The following is a 24,254-nucleotide window of genomic DNA, read 5'->3' as shown; positions in this document are numbered from 1 at the left end:
GGAGATATACCGGGTCAAAATAACATCTTGGATTCCTTATTGTCAAGAATGGATTTGATTTTTCACCACTTAGACACTCAACAGAATGAGTTACGCTTAGCGTTACTGGTTTTTAAGGATTCTACCTTCACAGAATTTTTTCCGACGAATGAGATTGCTGGCATCCAGGACGTTGTGAATTCATCTACAACCCCCGTTACTACGTCAGCCCCAAGGTTGGAAACAACGATAAGTACAGCTTCAGTTCAACAAGGACAACAGCTGGAGGTTACGGCAAGTACTGCCCTAGCACCACAGGGGAAACAGCTTTAGTTTCATCAGTGTTCCAGTGGCTTACCTTACTCGTTGGACAATATGGGTGTACAAGGGGTATCGGAGATTCGCAGTGCTAACATGAGGAGCGATTTACCACTTTCACAACCTCGTGTTGCCACTAATATGTCTCAAGTGGGCGATCTTGTTACATTGGGGTTACCGGAGCTAAACAAGTGGCTTTCTACAGATTTTACCTTCTCTAAAGCCAGAGATACGGATTTTGACTCTCAACTACACGACAAAGGTAAAAATTCTTTACTTACAGATATAGTGGCAGCTTAAACTTTTGGATAGCCACTTAGTAAAAATGAAAAAATTGCAACTTGAAATAGCATATTTTCGTGAATGCCTTGCACGGAAACTAGTACCAAAAGGCTTAAGACATTATCAATTTCCTACAGGTTTGGTTGCGAACTCTACATTTCATAAAGAATTAATAGAGTTGTTTGACTGGCAGGGGTTACAATTGTTGGAACTTATGATTAAACATTATACTTTGTGGGTCGATGATCTCAACAAAAGGGTAGTAGAACTGGATATGAATATTAAACTAGATGTGGATTTTTACAGGTATAAATATGAACACACACGTATGTTTTCCAGCACTGATCAATACCTGGCTAAATTGAAAACTAATAAAATGAAGAAACTTGACCGTGATAGTAAAGCATACATGGAGGGGGTTGCATATCCCACCCCTTCAGAGGCTCAAGTTTGGCACAATGACTATTCAGTTTCTAACCCACAGAATGACCCTGTTATTGTCAGTGTAGAAAATAATCAACCCCATTGTATGAATGATAACACATCGCCTATAGTTACAAACACAGTTAATTTTGGTAACCAAAATGAGCAACAGGAATTAAGGAGGAGTGAAAGGTTACTTCACCTCTAACATGATCAGAACAGCAATACTCAAGGGAACCAGTATTCAAATTTTCGGTCAACCAACTCTACAGAGGCCAGACCAAAACAGCGGAACAATTATCAGGGGAAGAAACGAAACAGAACAAGCGAAAAACATAATAGATTATATTGATCTAAGTTCAGCTATAGGAGCAACTTGTCTTGCGTCACCAAATGGTACATAGTCACTAGATGGCATAGGCGAATGTGGCTCAATAGAGGACAATACAGTTTTTGCTGACTTTAATGGTCTTAATGAAAATTTGACACCTAAGCCTATGATCATCACTAATCAGTCTGGAGATTTTAAAGTTTTTAATTTTTCATCTGCTGTGATACCTCTGGATATTGTAGACTTTTTATCAAAGGGTTATGCATATGTCCCTGAGCAAAAACCCAATGTAGTTAGAACTATTATTGATCTTAAAGTTTTTACTAGGAAGCTTAACTTCAACTTAATGATGGGTGGAGTAGTTAAGGATTCCAATGTGGGTCAATTTTACATCCTTAATACGTTCAACCCTCCCTTACATCCTTTACTACAAGTTTTCGAACTCTGCGAGTTAGATATTAGGCAGAGTATTAATAAGAGAACTTAGGTCACAAGTACTAACCAATTTGAGCTTGAATGCCTTGAATTTATGAATTCTCAGGACATCTGCATTTGTAAGCCAGATAAAGGTGGTGGCTTGGTAATCTTTGACAGCTTAGACTATGTAGAAAGGATGAATTCATTATTGGATAATCCAGCATATGCTGTCAGTTCTAGATCTGAAATAAATAAAGCATATAATTACATAAAAAACAGTATAGGAGATCTGTTTATAGAAGGGAGAATTGAGCAGAATATTTACAACTACATGTTTACCACCTATCCCAGATACCCTTACATGTTTGGAATACCTAAAATTCACAAGGACATGGTGAACCCACCCATGCAGCCTTTAGTCGATGGTAAAGGCTCACCTAAGTATCCTTGTGCTAAAGTTATGGATGTAATATTACAAAAATATCTTAGTAAAGAACAGCAAATATGTAAGGATTCCTGGTCATTTCTCAAAAGCTTGGCTAACTTGGAGTTTAACATGGACTACAACTTCCTCACAGTGGATGTGAGGGATTTGTATACATGTATACCTCAGGATATAGCTATAGAATGGGTTAACTTGCTGCTCGTGAAACACGGAGCTCCTGCTAGTGAGGTGACACTGGTTATAGAATTATTGGAAATTATCCTGTATAACAACTTTTTCATGTTTGGCGATAAATTTTACCTCCAAAAAATCGGAGTAGCTATGGGCTCCCCATGTGGAGCCAGTATAGCTAACTCCGTTATGGTATATTGGGAATCCGAATACGTTTTTAAGAACTCAAGAATTAATGACTTGATTATTTATTACACAAGGTATTTGGACGATTTTTTTATCCTGTTAAAAGGTAATGTTGAAACAAGTAAGTTTATAGTCCAAACATTCAATGAATCAACTCATTTTTTACAATTTACGGCTAACTTTAACAAAGAAGTTATAGCATAGCATATTTGGATATACGGTTATCTAAGAATTTGGAGCCAGGAGGTTATGTTGCCAACATTTATAGAAAGAGTACTTTTTCCAATTGATTTTTACATTTTTCCAGTTGCCATCCTCATTATCAGAAGCGCTCCGTAGTTAAAGGGCAACTAGTGAGAGCAGCACGAATAGTGAGTAAATATCAGGAGTTTATGGAGGAATGCCAACTGTTGAAGTCCATGTTTCTACATAGGGGCTATCCGTTAAAGTTACTGGAGGAATTAATAACAGAAGTCCAGTATAAAAGAACAAATGGGACATATAAACCTTTATTGAGGGTTAAATTTAGTAATAATAATATCGAATTACTAAACTCTATTACGGATGTTAATGACAACACGACATGTAGGCACATTAATAATACACAGGGTGAAGTGAGTCTTGTTACCACATTTAATGTACATAGTTATATTTTTCTGGATATTACCAAGAAAAACTGGGGTTTATTTAGAACTAACCCCTCTATTTATGCCAAAATGGGTGTCACACCAAGGACAACATTTAGAAGGGGTAGGAATCTCAAGGATTTACTTGAGCAACAACGATGGCTCCAGCCAAAAATCCCGGGAATGTTTAAATGCCAAAACTGTAATTATTGCAAATTTGTAGACAATACGTATTCGGTAACAGCGAATGGCATTCACATTAGATTGAAATCAAGATTCAACTGTAACACGAAAATGGTGGTCTATATAGCAACATGTCAAAACTGTCCTGCTTTTTACGTGGGCAAGACGGAGCGCAAGCTCCGCGAGAGGATTTATGAACATCAATATGCTATTAATAGGAATAAACAAGACAACGCATTGGCTAAACATGTTCAGTCTTATACAGACCACAAATTTAAATTTTCAGTGATAGATCAGGTGAAAACAGACGGAAGGGGTGGTCCAGCATCCTTACGCCTGGAAGAGTTGGAATTATCTTGGCAAATTAGATTAAATGCGTACAATTTCCCCGGGTTAAATGAAATATGTTCCATTAATAGTATTCTTAAACTTAGGAGTCTTAGGCGCTGATGTTGTGTTTCCTTTTAGAATAGTCATAAGTAAATAAAATTTAGCAATTTTACAGTCATTACTTTTAGAACTTTTTAGCTACGATAACTATTGTATTATGTATATATTTACTTACTCGATTGTATTTAGCGTAAAGATTTAGCACACTTTAGTATATAGTACAAAGTATACTACAGTACTCTATTAGGTTACCAGCATTATTTTAGTATACTGTTTTTAGCTGGTAATTTTTTGACAATATATTGTTGATAAATTATTTTTATAGTTCAACATTTTATGAAGTCAAGGGTTAACATTAACATTTTTAGTGTTATAGGTTCATAGATTAGTACTAAGCTAACTGCCCTTGCGAGCCATTTTAAGCCTAGCCAATTATCCCTTGTGAGATTCAAACCCTGCACCTTGTGTTTGTAAGGCAAACACCTTAACCATTAGGCCACCCTCCCAACAATAGATGCTATGTTTATACATTTATATATTTATATATGTGAATTTTATTTTATACGTGTTGGATTTCTTTAAGAATATCACTTAGTGGAAGGTAGAAACGTTGTACGCTGTGATTGGCTTGGCTGTAATGTATTGTGATTATTTAAAGGTGTGTAAAGATGTTCAAAGTTTTTAAATTGTTTGTTCTGAGGAAGTTTGCTAAAGGAAGCAAACAAAAAGCGATTCAACTTATTAAAAATGTTTGCATCAGTCAGTTGGTTTCGTGTTTTTGACTGCCTTCAGTGCCTATTTTCCTCTGGTTTGTCGTGTGCAGTTTTTCAGAACCATCAAATGGGGCATTGGTGAAAACAGACTTGAACGGTTCCGCAAAATTACACAAGCGCATCCAGGAGTGACACCTCAGCGGAACTCCTGAACCCGCTGCTCTACTCGCTCCATCAGTGGCATAGGAGATAAGCCACATGGAGGAGTTAACTATAGAATTTAAAGTGGACAACTGAGCAGAAATCTTGTCAGGGACTCCCTCAGTACACGCACCTTGTATAGAATCTCCTAACTCCTTGAGGAGATCCCTCTGCAATCCTGTGAAGTGAGTGAGATAGTTCAACAATTGAAGGGTAAATGCCGCTGAACTAAAGATACGCTTCCCAAATCTGTCCATCCGTCGAGAATCCTTGTTTGGCAGATGAACAAAGGAAGAAGTCTCCGCCAGCTCCTTCTTTGTGGCCGCCACCACCACCATGGCATCTACAAGAACACCCTTAGACAAAAACTCTTTACCAGGAGGGGCAGACAGAAACTTATTAGGTCTCCTGGGGACTGGCTCCATGGCATCAGGAGTATCCCACACCTTTCGACTAACTAGATCCATCAGTTCGTCAAAAGGTGGAGACACCCAAGAGGCAGAATGCTGAGACCCGAAAGCGTTCAGGTACACAGACTCCTCATCAGAAGAGTTGACAGTGGGCCAGTCACACCTCTGCTTAAGGATCTCCAGGATGTCCACAAAGGAGACATCATCAGAGGACAACATGGGGGACCCTTCTGACTCCTCGAGGTCAGTGTCTGATGTCAAAGACTCATCCTAGGAGTCAACATGCTTCCTCTTACATAACCTCTTCCGGGGAGGCTCCTCAAAAGGACGTTCTGGGGGAGGCCTCGGAAGAGTGGGGGCCACCAGCCGATGGCTCCTGAGGCTGAGGGTCTCTGCTGTCTCCCGAGAGAGTAGGGGCTGAGACCGAAGCGGGTGCTCTCGGGGGGGGGAGAGTGCTGGTACCACTGGTAGGAGCTGGAGAATGAGACAGCATGCTCCTCATCATCTCAAACGCCGACCTCTCCGGCTCCGAGGTGGATGCAGGGTCCAAGCTCAACCTGGCCGACGCACCGAGATGAAGGCTCGGAACCGAAGATCATCGATTCCAACCCTCCCCGTCGGCACCAACAGGAGCGCTTCGGCCCCTGGACACAACGGACAGCACCGATCATGTCGGAGCCGAACCCGGCTCCAAAGCAGCGACAAAGGGAGCTGGAACTGATAGTTCCTCCAGTGGCAGCAAGCACTCTGGCTCCGAAGGGCCAACATGGCTCAGAGGAGGCATAGCAGGCAAGGGCAAAGCTGGATCGAGTGGCTTCGGAGCCGACTGGGTCGGAGCCAACAATAATTTTGGTAAAGCAGACTATTTCAAGAGTCTCAACACTACCCTCTCCACATCTTTTTCCGAAAGGCTCCTGGAAGACATAGTAGGGGATCTTGACCTAGGGTGCACTGGAGACTTCAGTAACATGGAAACCGGTAGGGAATCAACAGACCGGCTCCGAGTAGCAGATTCAACTGCTGATTCAATCGGGTCAGAGGTCAGCTCTGATACACTCGGAACAGACTCTGACACCATAATGGTGCTCTCCTTCGGCTCTGAAGGATGTGGAGTCGAGGAGGAAGATTTTGACTGTTTAGGAGGTGGCTCAGAGACACCAGCCAGTGCCAGAGAAGACCTTTTTGAAGATTTAGATTTGCCAGACTTGGAGGAAGCCGAAGAACTGGATAGAATTTCCTCAAAGGATGGTTTTAGTAGACCCTTGAGTATAAGCTTGTTCTTTCTCTCCTGCAACACCCTAGGAGAGAAAGCATGGCAGAACAAGCACGATTCCTGCAAGTGGATAACCCCTAAACAGTAGATACAGCTACTGTGGGCATCCGTTAAAGACATCTTTTGGGAGCATTTCATGCACTTCTTAAAACCCGAAGGTTTGTGCTCCTTACTCTCTTTAGACATTCCACACACACACGCAACACCCAGGAAAGGAAGAAGAAGGGGAGAGGACTAGGTCCTCTAACTAAAACGGGCCTAGCCCTACAGAAGAAAGTACCACGAGAACTAGGTCATCTAACTTAAATGGGCCTAGCCCGGTGGAACAGAAAGCTAGGTCTTCTAATTTAAACAGACCAGAAAAGGGAAAATTCACACACACAGAAGCTGTAATGACTATTTAGTAAAAATTTAATAACAACTAGCGTACTAGGGAAGGAAACTCCAACCCTAATTAACAAGGGGATCCCCACCAAAAGTACAATCACTGAAGAAACTAAGCTGACTGTCAAATGGAGACCCAATAATGGTCAGAAATAACAGGAGCCCCTGTTAAGTACCAGCAGAAAAAACGCCAAAAACTAACACTCTACCTGAAATAGAAAAAACAAGGCGCAATGGTGCCTACAAGGAACTCTAAACTGGCACACAGGATACCAGATTAACAACAAGTTTAAACTAAGATTGCACCAAAAGGACAAATAACACAACTGCCTAGGATAATAGCAACCCTAACAACACAATATTAACTCTAATACTATATATGTAAATAGAAAGAATCTGACACTTAGCCAGAACCAAGAGAAGCATGACCGAACTCGTCGACGTGGCAAACGAGATCTGGGGTTTGTACTGGTGCACTATGGGATACCTGCTTAGCCACAAGCCAACCAGAAGTCTTCGAGCTTGTAAATCGGCAGAGTCGGAGCTGAGGATCAGCTCCGAAGCCATATGTAAAAATGAAGGTGAGACTGGACTACACAACATCGAATATTGTAAAAGGACAGATAAGTGTAGCACGAATGACCTCAGAAAGAGAGGATCTTATCGACTAACTACAGTTTTGTTCATACCCTATTTTTGGATAGGGGTTATCCAGACACCCTTATAACACCCTTGAAAGATTTAATTACCAAAGAGTGGGGCAATAGATACAACCCCCTGCTTAAAAGGACGAATGACCTTAACCAATTGAATAGAATTGAACAAATATCTGAAACCCAACTTTCCAAGACCACAGATATTATGATCCCATATTTAGTGGTCAATTATGATCAGAATACGAGTTGGGTAAAAAGAACTATTAAGGGGATTTGGGATATGTTTGGTAAAATGCCCAACAGACTTGAAATGTTTAGCCACAGTTTACAGTACAGTTATACGAGGAATCGCAACTTAGAAATTTTGGAAAACAAAAAGAATGTTAACAATATAACAAAAGTAGGAACATACAAATGGGGCAAGTGCCCCCAGTGTATATTTATGGTGAAGGTGATACCTTAAGGGTACCTGGTTTAACATCAAGTCCAAAAGGATACTTCAGCTGTTACACAAAAGGGGTGGTTTACATATCTGTTGGGCATTTTATGTTGGAAAGACAGAACGGAATATAAGACAACAGATTTACGAACATATGTATGATGTGGGTAGGGGTAGAGAGACCAATGCCCTAGCCAGACATATCTGTAGATGCCCTGCTGCTAACTTTAAGTTTTGGGCAACTGAATGTGTAAAAATAGATGATAGAGGTGGGGATTGGGAGAATAGACTTGAATTTAGGGAATTTATCTGGCATTTGTGTTTGGATGTCTGTACTTTCCCTAGATTAATGATCATATCTCCCTAGCACCAGCACTGAAACTAAATGCCAACAAACTAAAATGAAGTTAAATAGATTTTAACTATATCCTATACAATACATACAAGCAAGATCATTTCTACTGTTTTTACTGCTTTTACAGTTTTTACTGTATTTATGGCTATACAGTTTTAACTGAAATGTTTTTATTTTAATTAATGTTTTTTAAAACATTTTGTCTTGTCATTTGAATTCAGTTGAATATTTTTTTAAATTTCATTATTTTAGACACAGATGATTATCCAATAGGAAGAGGTTTTTACTCCATATATGTCGGAGGATGTTTCTGTACTAAGATTCTGATTACGTTTCCTGTCTGAAATGAAAGCACTTAATCCGTTTTATGTATTGTCAGTTGAATTGTTTGAGTAGTGTGTGTTAATAAAACTTTTGGAATTATTGGCTCTCTACATTCTTTTTGGAGGGATAGCCTTACATTGGAGCCATGGACTGAAGTTTTGCGAGGTTCTGATCATTTATCTACTTCAGTTGTCCTTTTGGTGGTTTATGATTTGCAAACACCCAACAACAGTCTCTGATGGACTCCCAGGCCACTGGGTGCAGTGAAAGTCAAACTCCAACTGCCTCCAGAGACGAGCAGCTTGGCAACCATTCAAGGCTGCTGCACGGGCCTGTCCGAGAAAGAATCCAGAGGCCCTTGGTTCCTCAGACCCCCTCTGCAGCTAGGGCGGTGCCTGGCAAATCCCCCTCTGGCCTGTGGGGGAAGACGAGTCCTCAGTATCCTTGGAATAACCCTGAGACTTCTGGAACCACATCATCTCTCCTCACTGATTCCTGGAGACAGTTCATTGAGGGGTTGAGAAGCAAATTCAGACGGCAATCAAGAGTTTTCCCGTCCTCCTTGGTCTAGACTAGTGTGTCACGTACAGTCTTTCCAAAGAGAGTGGAACCATCATATGTGGCATTTGTAAAAAAGATGCCTTAAAGGGCTCCGAAAAGGAACAAAGTTGGAGCCAGGGGTGACGCCTGATGGCAACGCCTGCTCCGGCTGCTCTAGCGGCGCCCTTGGTAGCATGAGATAGAAGCCACATAGAGGTACTTGCAGTGGAGTTGAGGGTGGCCATCCGAGAGAAGAAAACCTTTTCGTCTGCCGACATGAACCCTGGGGTAGACTCAGCGACCTCTAACTAGGTCTCACTGAAGCCTGATCAATTGTGCCATGTAATTCAGTGCATGTACAGAGAATTTTGCTGAAAGTTAGACTCACTTCCCTAAACGGTCCATGGTCCTCAATTCTCGATCCGGCAGATGGACTTTGGAGCTCTACTGAGCGGGCTCCTCCTTGGTGGTGGTGGCCGCCGCCACCACCATGGCATTGAGAGGGAATTCCTTTGACCAGTGCGATTTACTGGATAGGGCACTGAGGATCAGTGCATTTGGGGATAGACTCCACCGTGTCGGGCTCCTTCCACACCAGAGATGTAACGAGATCCACCAGGGGATCCGCGGGAGGGGATACCCAGGATGTAGAGGGTCCTGAGCCAAACGTCTCCAGGAACACAGACTAGTCAGGGTTGGGTTTTTGGGCAAACCACCCCCTTCACTGACGAAGGATCTCCATGATGCCTCCAAAGGAGACATCCTCTGGGGTGACCGGTGGGAACCCTCCCCTTCCTCCAAGTCGGTGTCCTCCAAGACAGATTCCGGTGGGGTGTCTAAGTATCTCTTTTTACACGTGTGTTTTTGAGGCACCTCCTCGAGGGGGGGGGGTCTCCGGAGAGCACTTGAAAACATCAAGTTGTTCCTGTGGGGGAACTCCCTGGGGTGGACAGGCTGTCCTTAAGGGGCCAGGATGGAGGAATCCGGACCAGACACAGACGGAACCAGGATGAACTTGGAGGACAAAAGCTTCAAGTGTCTCGATGGAACAGAGAGGACCCTCTCCACCAATCAAAAGCAGAAGAACGCACCCATGGACCTGGAACAGAGACTGGGTCCATAATCCCCTGAATCAACCGGGGAGCCAGATCAGAACCTCCAGGCACCAAGACTCCGAACGGACAGCTCGGCTCTGAAAAACTCTGAGCCAACACCACCACATTGGATCCTGCACTGAGGCAGGGCAATGGTCGGCGTCGAGGTATAGGATACCACCGGCACTGACCCCTCGACGCAGAGGGCCTCAAACAAAAGACTCCAAAGCCGGGGGTCGGATTGGAGAAGGAGTGATCTGGACAAAGGCAGAATGCATGCTCCAGCCCCAGAGAGGGAGGGGGCAGGCAAGACTCCCATCTGAATCTGAGTGCGGATGAATCCCTGCATCATCCTGTCCACCTCAGCTTCGGAGAGGTTGCGGGTGGACCCGGAGGAAGAGGCCACTGACACCAGCCTAGACCGGCAGTAAGAGGAAGCAGACACCAGGGAACAGAACCTGAGACACCTCTGGCTCCAGGGAGAAGCAAGCTGAATGAAGCTGGAAGGAACCTGAGCTAGCAACTGGGTGAAATTTCGCCGGAGGCGAGGAAGAGTGGCCAGAGGACCGCTTCTCCGGCCTATCACAGTCCCTGTGTTTGCGCTTCTCTCCATCCCGAGTCCTCTTGGCAGGAGGGTGAGTCCCAGAGGATAGGGCCGAGGAAGCAGCAGAAGAAGCAGCTTAAGCCTCCACAGTCAGAGGAGGAAGGAGGCCTTTAAGGATCAAATTATTCCTCCTATCAATCAATGCGCTGGGACTGAACCCCGCGCAGATCTAATAGGCGAAATAGAGGTGCGGGACCCCTAAGCAAACTGCATACAGTGTGGCCATCCACAGGGGAAAGCTCATGGCCACACACTGTTCACTTCCTTGACCCAGGTTTGGGAGTCTCAGCCATAGAAAACGGAGAGAGAACCCACAAGCACTCACAATCTAAAGTAAGAGGTAGAGGAAAAAGGGAATAAGTTCTCCCCCATAACTAAAGACCAATGCCTGAGCATGAGTGGCAGGGGAAGGTGAAAGGGAGATAGAAAAGGTTGAAAAATAGAAATAAAGAACAAATTCACTTACCAAAACAGCCTGGAGCGTGGAGCACGATGCTAGTGTTACACATGGCAAATGAGATCTGTGGGGAGAAGGCGACAGGGGCATTATGGATAGGGGAGGAAGCTTGCAGCTTGGAACAGCTACTGGAAAAAATGTGGATGAGTCACAGATCTATCCCAAATCCGTGTACCACAGGTTAAAGACCAAATGAAAACAACAACTTCAGATTGTGGGTTCATCCTATTCAGAGGTGGGGGAGAGACTATCCCCTACATAACTGCCTGCAGCTCTGACAATCTGTAAGAGAAGATTATGGCTAGCAGGAAAAGTGCTTTCCAAGATTTGAATTTAATGCTACTGAACTAGCAGGTCTGAATGGTTATGAACGTTATATCCCCTAATGAAGGAGAGGTGTTCTTAAAAGCTGGGAAGAGCAGCAGTACTCAAAGAAGCCACTTGAGCAACCAACCCTGCTACGTACAAAGTTATGCTAGAAAAAAAAAAAAGGGACAACCTGACCATGGAACGCGGAAATTAAGTGATGCCTAAATCACACAGATGGACAAAGTTCTTTCATGTCTAGCAGTTGAAGACCTGATGATTCCAAAGTCATTTGAGATGCTAGTAGGCCTCGAAAATAAATGTCTGCCAAAATACCATGCCATGGCTATTATCTGCAAAAGCTCTTACACACACCACCATTCTGCATTTTTGGCAAGATAGAACAACAAATTAAGCTAAATGAATGGGGAGGTATTAGGTAACAGTCTACCAAAATGGAGAACTTCTTCCACATGTGCATGATAAAAGATTTCCTAGAAGTCTCAAAGGTCCATCGATTTCAGAGACTGTAGAAGGAATCAAGCCTGGACGTGGAGCTCATTTGGTTTACTCTTACTGACTGGGTTAGAATCACTAGTACTACAGACCATTTGCAGGGGAGATTCCACAAAGACATTCATACACAGTAGGGTAAATTTGACCAGTACACTGGGATAAATTCTCCTACACTTCATTCATGAAGTCAATTGAGACTGGACAGCGCTACTATGAATACTGAAGACCTGAATATGAGTGGAGTTAAACTACATGCTGAAGACACAGTGTCGGTTAGAGAGAATGAGGAATCACCTATTGCCATTTTGGAAGATCTGATGGAGAAGTCAGAATTTCTAAGGCAGCATCCTAAGAGAGATTTGGAGAAAAGTCAAAGTAGAAGTGCCAGAGGACAGTGCACATATTTTTATCCTTATAGCAATCTATAGTTCAGAGAGAAATGCCTCTGTATGTGATGAAAGTGAACCTTCAAATGCTCTAATATCTGAGACAGAAAGGTCCCAAGCAATGAGACGGGAAGTAACTTCAGCATCAGTGTCCGTTTGCAGGCATTAGGCAGAAGTGGTGGCCAGCCATGGGGATATTGCTTTGCCAAAAGATGCCCCTTTAGAAGTTGTTGAACTCCTCAAAAGACTGAATTTCTTTAAGACTGTGATGGAGGTGCTGAAAATCATAGCACTTATCCAATGTTAGAAAAGAACCAAATTTTGACGTTGCTTTTGAAACTTATTCAGAAATGTTGTGGGGAAGAAAAGACTTTCAAACTGTAGAAAACTATATGCTACAAATGTAGCAAACAGTTGCTCCAGCTACAGCGCTCAAACTTAAGTTCTTTTTTTTTAAACTGTAGCAAACTGTTTGCTACGGTTTAGACCACACAAGAAGCACTACAGTGATCAGATTTGACCGCAAAGGCAATACCAGCTTTTAAAAGCATTAGAGATTGCGATCAGCTAATAGCACCCACCCAACACTTTACGACCTGGGCAGCTGCCCCTAGCTACGCTACTGGGTTACAGTGTGAAGGTAAGCAAGTGGTTTTTTTTACAATTTCATATTAGTGCCCTCTTAGATACTTATGTTAAACAAGAACAAATGCAAGCATTCTACAGTTAAAAGTTGTGCCAACATTCTGGAGCAGAAAGTAAAGTTGCTCAAGTTCCATTTACCTGTGACAGTAGATGTTCATAGAACAGACTGATTTACTGTCGCTTGTGCAGTAGTGTCCTGCTACCCTCTTTATGGCAGTCTGTTAAAGCTCAAAACTCCTCCCACTGTTCTTCTGTGGGTGGGAAGGACCAATCAGCTGTCAGAAGCACATACCTCTCAGCTGTCCAAATTTTCACAGATGTCCAGATTTTTGCCTCTTATTGTTGGTCTATTCAAAAAATGTGGTCTTGGTCTTCTGGCAAACAACTGAGGACTGAAGTCACTAAATAATGACAAACATTTGAGTTTCAGACTTTACATCCTTTAGAAAATGCATAAAACACAACTTCTTATTCTAGTAACTTTTTAAATTAGAGCAATATTAAAAATATGCCCATATTTTTGGGTAGAGGTATGCAGAAGGAAGACTTTCCAAAACGAAAGCACAACCCTCCCCATGGCTACAGAAAACCACTAAGTCAGACATGAAAAACAGGGATAAATCCTGGGAGCACTGGCGCAAAACCAAAACCCCCTCAACTAGACAAATTCCTAGAACTACGCAATAGAGTTAAAAAGCTAATAAAACAGGACAAATTCCAATACTACCAGTCTGCCCTAGACTACTCCCAACACAGCCCCAAACAATTCTGGTCCTCCATAAACTCCATCCTCCACCCAGGTAAAGTCAGTACCCTCCTCCTAACATCCCTCACTCCTCCAAAAATACTGCTACCTCATTCAACACACACTTCACAAAAACCATACTATCACTAGCTAAACAACACAACCCCCCTCCCCTCCAACCCACACCTTCAACTAGTAATCTCCCCACTGCTTTCTCTTTTTCTCCTGTACCTACCTCCAACATAAAAAAACTCTTAACTAAACTTAAGCCCACCAAATTAGCAGCAGACAACCTCCCAAGTGAATACCTACAAATCGCAGCTGATGCTCTGGCCTACCCAGTATCCATCTTGATTAACCAATCTCTGTCAGAAAGTTACGTTCCCACACTGTGGAAAGTATCACATATAATTCCCCTCCACAAAGGCGGTCCCTCCACAGAACTAACCAATTACCGCCCCATAGCTATTCTCTCCCCACTCTCCAAAATACTAGAGAGATGCATACATTCTCAGACTACCTCCTTACTAACAACCTCCTTTCCAATACACAGCATGGTTTCCGACCAAACCATAGCACCACCACTGCCTTACTCTCCTTTACTAACACTATCCTTCAGCATAAAAACGATGGTTCTCTCTCCTCTGCTACTTTCCTAGACCTATCTAAAGCATCTAACATGGTCCAACATAAACAACTCATCTCTGTCCTCAATAACCTATCCTTCTCTCAATCAGTCACCAGCTGGTTTCAGAGTTACCTGTCTGACCGCCAACAATCTGTTGTATGACAGAATGACACATCTCCCCAACTACCTGTCTCCATAGGGGTTCCCCAAGGATCCATCCTTGGACCTCTACTCCTCTATTTTCACCAATAATCTAGCCTCTGCCACCAAACATGGCACACTCATACAATACGCAAAAGACTCAACCATCATCTGCTCAGCCCAGTCCCTACCCAAACTGCAAAAAGTCACACAGGAAGCCTTTTCCTCTGTTGAAACTTGGTTATCCGATGCCCAATTAATACTCAACCCAAACAACGCTAAACTACCCATCTTCCAACCCACCAAACATACTCAAAACAACTCTCACTTTAACATCACAGCAAAAGACTACACCACTAAATACCCAACTGACCACACCAAAGTGCTAGGAGTGGACACCAAATTGCTAGGAGTGGAAACAGACAAACTAAAATTTGACATTCACATATCCATGACCGTAAAAAAAGTCAAGAAAAAACTAGGAGCGTTATACAGAAATAAGCAACTTCTCACCAAAGCAGCAGAGATTTCAATAGCAAATTCCCACCTTCTCTCCACCCTACTTTATGCCTCTCCAATATATACCAACCTAAGGCAATGCGATCTAAACAAGCTAGAGACCTGCTACAACAAAATCGCCACATTCGCCACAGGGGCATCATACCGTAGTCACCACTGTCTCTCACTTGCTGAACTGGGCTGGCTTGAACTCCCTCACCTCCTTCAATGGTATCAACTATCACTCGCCCACAAACTAGTAAACCATCCACTAAATGTCCCATCCCTCCAGAATCTACTCCAACCTTATCGCACCACCAGACCACTAAGATCCAGCAACAAAAATCACTTGCAGATCACTAAAGCCAATAACTCTGCTGGTGAAGCACTATTCTCTTGCGCCATAGCTAAATTATGGAACTCCCTCCCACCCACAATTACCTCCTTACCATCATGCACCCACTTCAAAACTTTACTAAAGGCGCACCTACACATGCTGGCTATGCCCTTCCAACTCCCACTCTAATATCACCCACCCCATCCAACCACTACCTTTCTTTCCACTCCACTAACTACCTTGATTATAGCAAGCTCAGATGCTCATAAGCCTAGTACTTTTTATACAGCAGGAACTTCTTATTGTAACATTTGTTAATGTCTGTTATGTACTTCGCAGATAAAGATTCTAGTTGTCTACTGATGTACTATGTTCTTCATCTGTAAATATGGTTGTAATTAATTGCTATGTTAAATTGTTAACTGCTATGTAATCCAATGTAACTACTGTCTATTTTAACTGTGGAGCTTTTCTCCCCGGGCCTCCGCTGAAAATGGACCTACGTCCAGTCGGACACTCCTGGTAAATGTAAATAAATAAATTATACTTCACTGCCACCTACAGAAGCCCTCCAGTTTTTTCTTGGCCCCAAAAGCAGATGGAAACACAAGCTTTGCAAACACCTACTGTTCCACACTAACACACACAAAAGCTGCAAAACAAAATAGAGTAGCAGCTGTCAAACAAACCATGTACATCCAACCAAAGTGGGATAGTGAGAGGGTACTGTCAAGTAAGGCAGTGTGCTCTACAAATATCTACTGTTTCAGCTATATGGCACATGTGCAACTCGACAATGTTCAACAAATACACTACCTTACTGTCACAACATGGGTAGATTCATAAAGTTTACCCAGCCTGGGAGGAGGAAAGATAAGGGTCCAGGAGCCCCTGGAGAATGGTCCTCACAAAGCCTGCTAGAAAAAGTACCCAGTCTGTAGTGCTTTATGAAGGCATGGATGGAGGACCACGTTGCTGCCTCTCGAATACTTTGAGCTCACGCTTTTCAGTACGCTGCAGAACAGGAAAAGGCCCTGGTGGAATGTGCCTGTGCCTTGCCTGTATTAGTCTTTCCAAGGTGGGTGTAACAAAAAAAAACAAAAAAACAAAACTAGATGAGACCCAACATGTAATGGTTTGCTTAGAGAAAAGTTGACCTTTCTTTATCCCACAAAAGGAAATAAAAAGCCTTTCAGCATTCCTAAAGGGCTTTATCCGGTCTAGTAGTATCTGAGCTACCATCAATGGTTTCCAACAGGTGGATTTCAACACTGTGGGAAGGGCTACCAATGGCAGTCGAAAGATCACTATCCTCCATTCAGGGGTTTCCCTCATGTCCTGGACCAGTCTTTTACTCCCTCCTATTCTCAAGCACTGACATGATAATATGATTAATAAGGAGGATATATCAGCTGTCTGTGGCAAGATTTAAAGCAAGAAGGTTCTTCTCAAATGAGCTGCATTTGAACAGAGGAAACACGCAAAGATGTCCTTCTTCCCCCTCCACTGTTATCTGCTTTATCTGATTCACAAATTCAAGCATATAACTGGTATGGTAATCAAGAAGGTGGCTTTATATGCAGATAAAATTTTGAACTTAATAAATCCAGAAAAAGACCTTTTGGTATGGAACATTTTCAGACTGCTTGAAGTCTTTTCTAGATATAAAATAAAAGATAAAACAAAGGTCATAATGGCAAACTATGCATTCATGCATTAATTGATTTAGCGGTACAAACAAGTATGGGGCCATTATAAGATAAACTATTTAGGTGTATGGATTAAAAAGGATTATGTTATGACAACTAAAGACATGTCAGTATAAACTGAACAAAAGATAACACAAAACTAAGCTTTTGATTATGGACATGGATAGTAAGATACAAACAGCGGAAAGGTTTTAGTCCCTTTAGCCTGCATACAAATCAGGTGCATTTTTATCAAGCAGAAATAAAGTTGTGGATAATTATTAAATTAAAGGAATTTAGGAGCACAAGTGGATTCTCCCCATAAAACAAAGTGATTTGAGGCTACCTGATTCAATGGGGTGCTTTAGAGCTACACAGTTAAGGCTCATACATAATTGAAAAGGAGAATATAAACAAAATGGGAAAGGATGCTGATGAAACTTGGAATGGGGAACAGGGGGTCATGAGATACACAGATTAGGATTTGGGATGAAAGTCCTTAAACAGAAAAGCAGCAATCACCAGATTATACTTACAAAGTAGAAAATATTCCGGGAACATTTTTACCTCTAGGGGTGTCTGCATGTAGAGGGTATAGAAAACAGCCAAGGAGGAATTTGCAGGAAGGAATTGGCAAAAGAACCACCATGGTATTGGGAGCAAATAACTTTGAATGGAAATGGAAAACAGTAGGATGTAGTGAAGCCGAAGTTTGCACTTCAGGTAAAAGATTACCTTCCCTATCAAGTACCGACAACAGAGTACAGAAACGGAAAAAGGGACAGCGGAGTGTTAATTGAAAGCCCAGCACAGCTAGATTTTTAGTAGAGCCTAAAACAGAATCTGCTATTTAAAAAATAAGGCCTATAAAATATTGCATTATAATTACAGGAATCAAGAGGAGGTTACAAAAGATTGTAAATTACCCTTCCATTCCTAAAGGAAAAATGGGAAGAAATATATAAAGCTCACAAGAATGCAACAAAGCCCAGAAGCTTTAGGTTATTTGATGGAAGTGACTGCACGAGTATTTTTATACCTAAAGTACTTTCAGAGTATTTTTCCTTGGGGAAACATCCAACAGTGGATGTGTGATGGGGAAGAGAGGTAACTGGGAGCCATATTTTCTGGGAGAGAAACATGACAGATTCAAAAAATTCTCTACAGGGTACTTTACTTGTCTTTGTTTACTGGGAAAGTCTGACTGGGTAATAACCCAGCCAGGGGAGAAAAGCTCCATTTGCTTAGACTGCATTATACCATAGTTCCAGTCAGAGTAGTTACACTTCTATTTACACTTATACACAAACAGTAGCTACATTTACCCATACTCATTCTAAGATTTTACAGAGGTGGAAGTTACTAAAGAGAAAGAAAATATGCAACTTTGTGGATTGTACAGGCAGCAGTTATCTACAAAAATTGTTTTGTCATTTCAGTAAGAGGCTGAGATTATTAGCATTTGGATAGTATTGCACAGTGGAAAAGTTTTAAACCTGTGATGAGCATGTACAGCACCAGGATTGATTACGCTGTTTTTGAGCAGTGGTGTAAAACTACTGAGTCTGTAGGAGAGTTTTATTTGCATGGTGACACTATTCCAGAGTTTAGCAATGCATTGTGAGTAGAGCGAGTCTCCTACAACACCGTTTGAATAATTTGTTAAGTAATAAGAATTTATTAGAACGGAGGTCCCTTGCCAGACAGTAGGGTAGTAAGTTTTGTAGTGCAGGGCATTTTTCTGGGTGATGAATGAATTTGTGTGCTGCAGTCAGTTGTGAATAGGTTACACAGCTGTGTAGTTCAAACCAGTTTAATTGCTTTAAGCCAAGACAATGGTGGGTCATATGAGGGACACTGGTGGCAAATTTAGCTATTTTATTGTAGCAGGAGGCAAGTTTCTTTGAGTATTGTTTGTTTGTTAGGAGAGCAGCAGCATATGAGAGTCAGCAGTAAGAAGGTGGTGGCTAGAGTTTTTCTTGCAGTATCTGCAAGGAATTCACTGATCCCATGAAAGGAACCTAGTTTCTGATATGCAGATGTAATGGTCATATTTGAGACTCTAGTCTATTACAACTCCTAGAAGTTTACTGTGAGTTACAGTTTCAATGACCGTACTTGCTGGTTTTATGGTAAAAGATTGCTTTTGATTTTAGCAACTTTTTGAGGTGAAAAACTAACTTAGTTTTCTTGGGGCTGAGTAGGTGGTTTGATTATTTTAGCCAGGTTTCTACAGAGGAGAAAGAATTTTGGGTAATGTCTTGGGGCTTATTTACTGTTCAGGCCACACACAATGTTGAGTCATCTGTATGCTGAACTAAACTAGCATGGAGAGTGGAGGTGTAGAGATCATTAATAAGTGTATTAAATAGTAGAGGACTTAGAATAGAGCTCCGAGGGACACCTGTAGTAGGATGAGTTTGTTGACTTCCAGGTAGATAACTAAGGAACCACAACAAGGAATATTGCGAACATCCTATAATGGAGAGTCAAACAAGCAGTTGCTGGTATGAGACCGCATCAAATGCCTTTGATAGGTATAAGAAGATGGTGGACACAAGCAGTCCATCATTTCTATGTCAGTTTATTATATTGGTAAAATGTAGTCAAGCAGTAGTGGTGCTGTGCTGGGGCCTAAAGCCACATTGTGTTTCTGAGAACAGGTTTTTTGAGGGTAGGTATTGCATCAGCTGCATATGGATGCATTTCTCTAATATTTTGGAGAGGGGGAGAGAATAGCTATTGGTCTGAGTTTTTAAGCTCTGTAGACGTGCCGCCTTTGTGCAGTGGTATGATCTAAAAAATTTTTCCACAGTGATGAGACATCTTTCTGCTTTGGACCTATTAATTAATATGGACACAGGAAGGCTAGGACTTCTGCAGCCATTTTTAGGTAGTCTGATGGTAGTTGGTCTACAGTTACAGTAGTAGTTTTTAGTTTAAGGAGCAACTTCCTTGCAAGTGATGTAGGTGCTGGACTTCAACTGAAGAGGTGTGGGTGGTTTTGATTGGACAGGGGTAGAGGGAGGGGGCAGATGTGTTCTTGTTTAAGAGAGACAATACTGACTGTACAAAAGTAGGAATTAAACTGTATGGCGAGAGTGTCTATAGAAAGTCTGTTTTTGGAGAGGGACTAGTAGTCTTGCCAGGGTGGAGTAGTTTATTTAGTTGTTGCTGCTGTGTCTTTCGGCTTATCCTGGTTAGGGGTCGCCACAGAGGAACTCCGGTCCGCTAATGTTTGGTAGTGGATTTTTATGTGCAGAGTTACCAGCCCTGATGCACAACCTTCAAGGAAGGCACGCCCATTCACGCACGCCTCCACACAGAAGACGCTCTAGCTGAGAATTGAACGGGACCACGTCTTACTGTGAGGCGACAATGCTATCGCAGCACCATTACTACGGTTCTTGAGTAGTTTATTTAGAGATGACCAAAAAAGTTTTGGGTTGTTTATATGTTTGTCTTGTAGGTTGCTACAGTATTGCTTGCTTATCCTGTTTGACAAGGAGTTTTGCAAGGTTTCTAAGATGCTTAAATTACTGGAAGGCATTCTGAGTTCTATTTTTATACCAGTTTTCCAGGCTTTATCCCTTTTTATCATAATTTTTGTTTTCGCTGTCAACCATGGTGTGGGGTTAGACTCTACTCTTTTATTAAGTACGGTGCTAAATTATTTATGGACTTTAAGAAACTTAATGGAAATTTTGGGAAAACAAAATGTCTGTACCGAAGGAATTCAATTTTTTTTTTGTACGGAGATAGAGAATCCAAACTACCTATACATAAGGTATTAAAAAGTTTACAGCTACTGGCTACCAGAAAAGTAATTACTAGAAAATGAAAATCAAAACCTATACCCTATGTAAAGGAAGTTCTCAACATTATAAAGGAGGTTAAAAATGGCACTGGGACTGATTGGAAGGACAAAACAAATTTCATAGAAATAAATAGAATTTGTGGGAACAATACATGCAGAATCATGTTCAGCATGAGGAATGAGGCTTATGGAAAGGCAGGAAGTAATTAATTTATGAAATGGGGTAAATAAAAAAAATTGTTAAAAAAAAAGTGTACTGCAGGACGATAACAGCAACTTATTAGTTTTCCTTTTCTGTACATAGGTTCATAGGTGTGTACTAGGCTAATGGCCCTGGAGCCTTTACAAGCCTAACCTACAGAAGTGCCCTGGCATCATGCCGCCCAACATTAGTTCCCAGTGCTTCCATCAAGTAGAGCCACTGGAGTGATCCCCGGGGTGAACTTTAATTTTCCCATCCACTCATTAAGATCTCTCTTGAAGAGGGCCAGTGAGGTGCTCTGCTTCACATGTATGGGAGGTCTATTCCAGACCATGGGCAGTCTCTGGGTTATGAACCTGTCCCTCCAGCATGTTCTGTTGATTGTGGTAAGGAGGCTGAGGTTTCTGGATTGTGTAGTGCGGTGGGAATGGGATTGCTTTAGATGTAGCATTTCTAACAGAGCTGGGTCAGACATGACTTTGTAAGTCAAGCAGAGATCGCCTCTTAGCAGACGATATGAGACAGAGAATAGCTGGAGTTTTTTTTTTAGTCTGTCCATGTAGGAAATTGTTTTAGGCCTAGGATCCTCTTCGTGAGTACTTTTGTGGGCTTTCCAACTGTTGCATGTGTCTAGTGAGGTACATGTCAAATGGGGCATTATACTCTATGATTGGCCTAATGAAGGAAGAGTAGAGAGAGATGACCTCTTTTTTTCCTGGATACAAAACTCTTGGTAATGAGATGTGCCACACAGAAAGAATTTCTGACCACAGTGGCAATGTGGTGGTCAAAGAAGAGGTTGCTGTCAACCTGTGTCCCCAGATGTCTTATAATGCCTTCAGTGTTCAATGGGCTCCCATCGATGTGGTAATTAGTGGGAACCGAGTTTTTCCCAAAGAGGATAACTATGCATTTTTTGGCATTAAGCTTAAGGCCATGGTTTCGATACCAGTCATTGGTCTCAGTGAGGCCTTTCTGTAGGGTGTTTACATCACTTGGGGAATTAATAATGGCTCCCAGCTTGCAGTCATCTGCAAACTTGGTCAGCCAGAGTCCCTCCGTGCTGGCCTGGACTTCTGAGAAGTAGATGCCAAACAGGAGAGGACCCAGGACCGATGCCTGTGGGACTCAACTCATGTCTGATTGGCAGTCTGACTTGGAGTCTGCTACTTTCACAATGTGGGTTTTATCTGTGAGCCAATTTGCAACCCACCTAGTGACAGGGGTAGGGGTTGATGCCTAGTTTGGTGAGTTTATCAATAATTCCTGAGTGGGGAATGGTATCAAAGGCCTTGGCCAGATCAAGGTAGGCTGTATGAACTGCCTTGCCCTCATCCACAGCTCTGGTAACTGACTCAAAGAAGTCAACCAGGTTAAGCAGGCATGATCTAACTTTCACAAAACCAAATTGAGTGAGATCTAGAGTTTGGAGATTCCCTATATCCTTGTTAATTAGGTCCGTGATGATGCGCTCCATAGCCTTACATATTAAACTCGTCAGGCTAATAAGGTGATAATTCCCAGGGTCTGTAGTCACTCTCCCTTTATGGAGAGGGATGACTGTAACAGTGCGCCATTCGGTAGGGACAAAGCCTGAGGTGAGGCTGTGACTGAATAAGGCACACAGATGTGGTGCCAGTTCACTTTGTAGTTCATGTAGAACACATCCAGGGATATTGTCAGGTTCCATGGAAGCTGTATCCTTGGCCTTGGACAATGCAGCTTTAACCTGTCCTGCAGTAATGCTGGGTGTCTGGTATTCTTCCGGTATTGTGATTCGTTCTTTACGGGGGGAGAGAGGGGTAAAGTTGGCACTGAATCTGTCGGTCAATATGTTGGCAATATCTGTTGGCTCAGTATAGGAGGTACCATTTATGCAGCAACTCGGAACAAACCTGGGTATTGCCATGGAGACTCTTGAAATAACTATAGAAGGCTTTGTGGTTGTTTTTAGCATCTGCCACAATTCTGCCTTCATAGCTGGCTTTAGAGGTTTTGATGAGGGATCTCAACTTTTTGTTGAGGCTAACGAGGGAGTTTTTCCAGTCTTGGGACTTCACTTTTTTCTGCAACAGTTTCTTCCTTTGATTGTAGAGTTTATTAACAGCAGGGGCTCACCAGATTGGCTTCTTTTTTTGGAGGAACGTGTCTTGGTGCTGTTAGATATGGCTAGTTCCATGCATTTATGTACGTGTTCGTACAGTGCACTGGTGTATGATTTGGCAGTCATGCATTTATTTTCCACTGACATGGGTGTCGTGAAGTATTGACATGGGTGCCGTGAAGTTAGCCATCTCTATTTTTAGGAGCCCAAAGTCAGCTTTGGAGAAGTTTTTCATGGTGGTTAGCCTTTGCGGGGGGTTGTGGGTGAGATGTGGATTTCCATGGTGATTAGTTTGTGGTCGGATCTAATCAGGGAAGAAATGACTATTGGTGTAGAGCAACGGTTGCCCATGTTAGTAATAACCAAGTCAAGGATGTTGCTTCCTCTAGTGGGGGTAAGAATGAGCTGGTCCAAGGCAATGGAACTGATGAATTCCAGGATGAGTTGGGCCAGTGTATTGGTGCATGAGCAGTTTTCCCAGTTGGAGGGGTAGCTGAAGTCACCTAGTATGAGAGTGTTGGGTTGGACCCTAATAGTTTCCAGGATGCTTAGGAACGTGGAGTGAGTGTCTTGGAACATGGTTGGGGACCTATATCAGGCTACGACCTGAATCGCCGTACTACCCAATGTTAGCTCTACCTAAATTATCTCAGATGAGTTATGCTGGGCTACTAATCTGGAGGTGTGCATATCCTTTATGAATATGGAGACACCACTGCCTTTGAAGCTTCGGTCCATGTTCTGGGGCCGAAAGGTGTGGAATGAGTTATAGCCTGGTAGTGCAAGGGTGCTTTCTGCTGCTTTAAACCAGGTCTCCATTACAGCACAAATGTTGATGTTCTCCACTTTGAGGAGTGCTTTGAGCAAGTGCATCTTGAGATTTAGACTTCTAGCACTGAACAGCATAACCCTCAGATTGCATTTATTTACAGCTGTTATGGTGGTAATTTGGTCTTTGGAACATCACCTAAAAAAGGCACTATAGGGGTGGCAAGAGCCTTAGCCAGTATCCGGAAACCCAGGGGTGACAGATGCAGGCC

The 24,254-nt window shown here is 42.4% G+C and overlaps 1 protein-coding gene across 2 annotated transcripts in view; it reads right to left on the bottom strand.

The window, feature by feature from the left end:
- The window catches only part of MIS18A (MIS18 kinetochore protein A), a 234,974-nt gene that overhangs the window by 90,235 nt on the left and 120,485 nt on the right, over positions 1 to 24,254 (bottom strand). The window contains exon 4 of one of the 2 annotated variants that reach the window (XR_006364807.1): positions 13,193 to 13,455. The exons of the other annotated variant lie outside the window; for it this stretch is intronic. The gene's annotated coding sequence lies outside the window, so the exon portion shown is untranslated. The remainder of the gene's footprint in view (positions 1 to 13,192; positions 13,456 to 24,254) is intronic. 2 annotated transcript variants of the gene reach the window in all.

The sequence above is a fragment of the Protopterus annectens genome, chromosome 5.part0 (assembly GCF_019279795.1).
Source record: "Protopterus annectens isolate FY-2018-M chromosome 5.part0, PAN1.0, whole genome shotgun sequence".
Taxonomy (NCBI): domain Eukaryota; kingdom Metazoa; phylum Chordata; order Ceratodontiformes; family Protopteridae; genus Protopterus; species Protopterus annectens.
Note: the sequence above shows the minus strand (reverse complement) of the source record. Positions and strands in the feature narration are given on the sequence as shown.